This window comes from Cynocephalus volans, chromosome 6, assembly GCF_027409185.1.
Source record: "Cynocephalus volans isolate mCynVol1 chromosome 6, mCynVol1.pri, whole genome shotgun sequence".
Taxonomy (NCBI): domain Eukaryota; kingdom Metazoa; phylum Chordata; class Mammalia; order Dermoptera; family Cynocephalidae; genus Cynocephalus; species Cynocephalus volans.
The window spans coordinates 157,450,595-157,457,195 of NC_084465.1; the positions used below are offsets into that span (position 1 = coordinate 157,450,595).

The 6,601-nt window shown below is 45.5% G+C and overlaps 1 pseudogene; it reads left to right on the forward strand.

The window, feature by feature from the left end:
• The first annotated feature begins 1,883 nt into the window (after positions 1 to 1,883).
• Positions 1,884 to 1,966, forward strand: LOC134381324 (U2 spliceosomal RNA; annotated as a pseudogene).
• The last annotated feature ends 4,635 nt before the right edge of the window (positions 1,967 to 6,601 follow it).

The window sequence follows — 6,601 nt, forward strand, 5'->3', positions numbered from 1 at the left end:
TGATTTCAGACTTGCCCATCTTATCAGTCCTATGAGCCGTTTTCTTAAAATCTCTTTCTCTCTCTATATATATATAGATATAAAAATAGATTAGATATAGGTACAGGTGATGCCGATATAGATCCAGGTGCAGATATAGATATAGGCATAGATATCCTTTTTGTTCTGTGTCTCTGGAGAACCTTGACTGATAAAACAGTGAACCTGGCATGTGAGTGAACTTGCTGAGGGGAATGCCAGTATATTTTCTCTGAAGGGAAGAAAAATTTGCTGGTCCTCATACCCCCAATACTAAGAAGGAAATGCAATACAGTACTGACTGGGCTTCTTAAGGCAGTGGCAGCTCACACCGAGTTTGGGCAGGTGCGGGTTTACCAGCAGACTGGCAGTGTGAGCTCAGAGACACTGGAGGTGCCCCAGCTGGACCAGGTGGCACAGCCAGCAGCTCTGCCATGAGCCTTGGAGACACTGCATGTCCTTGTGGCTTGGGGTCCCATGTGGGGTCTGTGGCAGCCCCTTCTGGAATCGCAGGGCAGCTGCATGGCATTTGGAGCACAGCAGAGCCACTGCAGCTTGGTGGCAGGTGGTTCTACAGCTTCAAGGAGCTGAATTCTGCCAACAATCAGGAGAGCTTGGAAGAGGACCCTGAGCCTCATATGACACCCAGCCATGGCTTGTCCCTTGATTACAACCTTATGAGACCTAGGCCAGGATCCAGCCATGTAGTGCCCAAACCCCTGACTGGCAGAAATTGGGAGATAATAAATGGGTGTTTTAAACCATGAAGTTTGTAGGAGTTTGTTGTGCAGCTACAGAAAAATAATACAAACCCTAATTAACCACACAGACTTAGTCGCTGATTGGGAGTCCTGCATCCTCTGATCCCTCTTTCCTTAAAGTCAGGAATGTGCACAAGCTCTCGTCGTCTGGTGGCACTGGCTGATAGTGGATGGAGTTTGGCCATATCCTGAAGACATCACTCCCCTCTCACTCAATTGCTCATTCTCTCTGCAAGCTGAAGGGAGCCAGCCACTCTCTCTCCCGCCTCCTGGAAGCTAGGATGGGGTACAAAATCTAGGCCGGTTCACTGGAAGCTCCCACCGGGGGCTCCCGATCAATGAGTCAGAGATGGTGGGTCACTTAGAGACAGTTTTTGGGGGTGATGCTGGAGCCAGGAGGGTGGCCGAGAGGTGGAGAGAGAACATGGTGGTGGCAGCAGCATCCCTGGGGGACAGGAGACTCCTTCCAGCACGTGTGCTCCTGGCTCCTCCTCCTCCTCTCTGCTCCTGCTCCAGTTCTGAGCCTGGCTCTCCAGTTCTCCTCTTGAGGCTACAGGCCGCCTGACAATCCTCCAATACTTCGCTTAAGTGAGTTAGAATCTGTCTGCATCCAGGAATCCTTGCTGGCTCAATTGACGAATGCCCGTTCTCTTCTTGCGCGGCCTCACTTTTTCTTCTGTGTTTGTCTCCTTACTCTGATAAGTACTAGGGCTAATAGGATTTTATCAAGACATCTCTACAGAAATATCCAGTTGATATCATCTAAAAATGAATGACAAATCTAAGTAGGATCTGAGTGATTTCAGGGCTGGCAAAGGCAGGCGTTCTCATGTCTTGGCCTCTCTGCACACAGCATGGCATGTGCCCCAGCACGGCCTGCTTTGACCACACATGTGAGGGGAGGAAAATTGTTCATTTTGCTGTTGCTGCTGTTTCTCCACCTTCAGGGCTGCCTCAGGAGAGTAAGTTCTACTTTTACACAGAACAACATGGATTTCTCCAGAAGCAGGAGAATAGCAGTGTCCTCAGTTTGGAGGGAGACTGTCACCTGAATGGTATTTGTTAAAGAAATGCACTTGCAGAAGGGACCAAAAATGTCCTCTCATTTCTCCTCAGCCTTTTGGCTAAGATCAAGTGTAGTATCTGTTCCTACCAAAAACTGTCCTCTTAAATGAAAAGAAATTCCTAGGAGCTTAGGATCACAGATGAAAGAGCAAGGTAACGTATACCTAGAAGGGAGAGCCTGCAACCCCCACACAGTGCCCACATGGGCTACAAAACTGGAGGGTGTCACGTGCATTCTGCTCCCAGGGGACCACATCCCAGGCCCTGACCACTGCCAGGGCATGAAGGAAGAAGATTAAGGGACTTGAGGGAGAAAACCTGATGTGCATGTACGTTATTTCCATTAGCGCTTCAATAAGTCAGCTTTCTGTAAAGGGCCAGATAGTAAATAGGTTAGACCAGCAAAAGATTTTTTTATGGGAGTATTTTATCACTGACATGGTTTAGATGTGTTGACTGAGGATGATAATAAAAAAAGAACCACACGAGGTTACAGCTCTGGTGAGTGGAGTGTGCAGCCCAGGGGTGCAGCACCCACAGAAAATGTTCATTTTGACTGGGAAATAGGTAACAGAGGTCACTGCTAAGCTCTGTTTCCCACTGAGCCAGAATACAGGCAAAATGCATAGCCCAGGGATGGATTATAGAGTGGCGTCATTAAGCCACAAATACAGCCCAGACCCTGAGTCACAAACAGCAAGGGCTGAAGTCTGGATTGCTGAAGCTGGAAAACCAGAGCTGGTGGGATTCAGCATCACCTGACAATCACTGGACCATCAGGAGGTGAGGCACCGCCCACATTCAGGCTCACCTGGCCCAGGATGTCACCACTCCATCTGACTTAGGAAACTTTCTATTAACTAGAGCTTTGGTTTTTGTATTAAAAAACTCAAGTAAAAATGGTTTGATTCTAAGGCTCAGAAATAGCTTTACTCAGTATAACACACTTGTGGATTCTATAATAACACTTTCAAAACATTATTTGTTCTGGCTCCCATCTGGAGAATATTGTCTACTTTTTAATAGCTTCTAAATTAAGATAAAATCTTTTTCCTGTAGCCATCACCCTTTAAAACTGCTTTTGCCCCTTGGAATTCTATAAGTACATGATGCTTCTGTATGACAGTCATTTAAATAGTTGAAATCAGCAACTGTCTCTCCCATTCCCTCCCTGGAGGCCAAAGTGTCCAGTTTCTCCAGACGTCTCCATATAGCGTGGTGCTGACACTTGTCACCACCTCCTGTCTCTCTCTGGGTTCCCAGAACTGAACACATAATGAAAGAGGCCCAACCTTCATCAAGCCCAGAGGGACATTCACCTTTCACGGCCAAATCAGCGGATTGCAATATGGAGGTCATCAGAATCTGCCCTGGACCTGCCCTGCGTTCCCAGGACAGCCAATCTGGTGGGACAGGCACCTAAAATGCTCTGCGTACATGGCTCCGACAGCCTCATGTCACTGATGGCTCCGACTGAGTTTACGGTTGATGAAGTCCCCCAAGCCAATATTTCAAGTGGCAAGCTGCAGTTTCTACACCTGCATTTTGTACTTCTGCAACTGATTTATTGAGCTGTGGGGATAATTTTGGGGTGTCTTCTCAGAGCAACTGTCTTTCCTCCCAGCCTGGTTAGGCAGTGGATTTGACCACATTGGTGGCTGGTCAGAGGCCCAAGATGCATTTGGCAGTACTCAGAACAACAGACAAGACCATTCTGACCCCTTCTCTTAGGATTTTGAACTGGTTCCTGTTGATTGACAGTCTTGGAGCTGCATGTTTACACAGATGCTGGTAACCATTTGGGGCCTTGTACAAAATGGGTCAACAGAAAAATACATGGTTGTGGGTCATTTTAGTGGTGAGTATAGTGGCAAAAGTAATATGCACGTGTAAATATCGCATTATAAATGAAAAATCGTTGTTTTATATGTAGTTATTGAAATTTGTCTTTACTATGATAGGATACCACTTGCAATTTTTAAAATACCCTCTATAGTACTTTTCAAAGTATTTTCAAATTTGTATATGCGGCCTTGAGATTTATTTATCTGTCTTTTTTTTTATCTGTTCATCACATAAGTTCAATGATATAACAACTTATTCAATTAGGGCTTCTAAAACATTTGCATCAAAGACAGGTAATATTAAACCAAGGATTAGGGCTCTCTAGTTAAGTGGCCCTAAATGTTCTCTTGATGAACTTTGAGAGTTGCTCCTGACTAAGGGGGAGGTTCTCATGGAAATTTTAATCTGTGGTCATTGAAACTACAAGTTATTAAGCATCTATCTCAAGAGCCCCTTCTGCCAGGCACTTCACATGTGTTATCAGTGCTGTTAGTTTTTAGTACAAAAAATTATTATACTGAAAAAGTATGCATGGGCAAAACATGCTTATGCTAACAAAATTATTAGCTGTTTAAATTCAAATTTGACTGGGCACTATAGCTTGAATGTCCCCTCCAAAACTCATGCTGCAGCTCAATCCCTAATGTGGCAGTGTTGAGGGGTGGGGCCTTTGGTGATTGTGTTGTGAGGGCTGCGCCCTCATGAATCAATTAATCCATTCATGAGTTAACAGATTAATGGATTTTATGGGAGTGGGACTGATGGCTTTATAAGAAGAGGAAGGGAGACCTGGGCTAGCAAGTGAACTTGCTCTCACCCTCTCACCATACAATGCCCTGCGCCACCATGGGACTCTGCAGAGGGTCCCCACCAGCAAAAAGACCCTCACCAGGTGTACTCCCTGGACCTTGAACTTCCCAGCCTCCAAAACTGTAAGAAACAAACTTCTTTTCCTTGTAGATTACCCAGTTTCAGGTATTCTGTTATAAGCAACAGAAAACTAAGTGTCCTGCATATTTATTTGTTAAGTCTGGCAGTCTTATAGTCATGCAAGTACAGAATGCTATACTCAGTTTTCTGTTAAGTCCTTCCTAGCAGAGAAAGACAAACCCCTTGCCATGACCATGACTCTCCTGTCAAGACGCGGCCAGTCTATCTGCAAGGGAGTTGGGAGCATTCCGACTCCTGGCTCCCCTGCTGCCAGGCACCAGGTGGGTTGCTCCCATGCTCTGGGGCCTTTCCCTTTTCTAAGTGTGTCTGGCCTTGCAGTAGACAAGAAGGGCTTTGTCAAAGCTGTGCTCACTTGCCACTTTGGAGCATCATGTCTGTTGACATTGCAAAATAGCAGAAGAATTTAATAATAGGCTTTTTCAGAATGGTCATCATGAATGGACAAAAGACAGTCCTAAGTGGGTCAGCAGCTGCCCTGGAGAGTTTTCCCGGTGAAGAATCACATCTGTTTACTCAGCCTCCACACGACCTCCATTCTGGTCACCTCCGTCTGTCCACTCAGCCATCGCAAATGCACAAAGGCAATGGTGTGTTCCCTTCCCTCCCTGAATTGACACACAGCTCCAGGCATGATGTGGAAGGTTCGTGGATGGCCTCTGACACCTTCCCATTCGGTGGCATTTAGTGCAAAGTTAACACATCAGTGGTTGAGGAGGTGCAGGGAGCTGCCACATTGTGCTTAGTGGGCCTAATGCCAGAGGTTGAACCCAAAGGCACTAAAGCCTGCATGCAGCTTTTGGCACCTCTCACACCACTGTCTGCAGGGAGAGGCCGCATTCCACACTGAGCTGGCCTCCCTGCCCTTGCCAGCAGCTCACAAGGGCTTGGTAGGGGACAGGACATCTGCAGAGGGCTCAAGGTGCCTGCGACAAGCACCATGCTATGCTATGGAGGGCAGGATGGGCTGGCTGTTGCAGGGTCAGCATGGGAAGCATGGGGCTGGGGACAGGTCACATCCCAATGATGAAGGGACCCCATCCAGGGAAGTGCCCGAAGGCCCCGGTGCATGAGTCCAACACTTCATGTAGCAAAATCTTCCCCCAATTAATTTGTCCAGAAGATAGTGCTCCAGGAGGCTGAGATGCTCCACAGTTTTCATATTAGTGACACGGGCATTCCATTATGGGAGAGGAGAGTGAGGCTGTGGCTCTTGGATGATGACCCACAAAAGCCACGCTGGATTGGTTTTCTTACAGTACACTATTTATAATTAACAATCCTTTGCAATAAAGGCATAAATAAGCAATTCATGCCAGAAATGAACACAAAGAGTCATGTAAATGAAACCTTACTTGAAATCAGATGAATTCATATTAAAATAAAATATTTGTTTGATTAAATATTTTTTAAAGGTTATTATACAGTCATTTACAAAAAAAAAGTTCTATTTCCTATATTGCTGGTGGGAAGTATTTGGTACGACCATTTTGAAGGGCATACCAAAAACCTTAAATGTGTTTATTTCCCTCAACCCAGCACTTTCACTTCCAGAACGTACCTCAGGGAAATGAACATGACTGTGAACAAAGCTCTAGCTACATGAAAGTTCATGGCAATAAAAGGGCTGAAAATTCCAGTGTTCAATAAAGTATTGTATATCCATGCAATGGGATATTTTAAATGATGATGCAGATGTGGAAAAGAAAATGTGTTTTCATAGCCAAGAAAAATCTGAGAAAGAAGATAAAGGAGAGAAATCTGTGTATGAAGACAGTATAAAGTCAGATTAGGGCTGGTCGGCTACTCAGTTGGTGAGAGTGTTGTGCTGATAACACCAAGGCCCAAGACTTGATCCCTGTACTGGCCAGCTGCAAGAAGAAAAGGCAGAGATTAAAACAACATGGTGTTGATTTAGGAATGATAGATACATGAGTGAAATTCAAGAGACTCCACAAACAGAA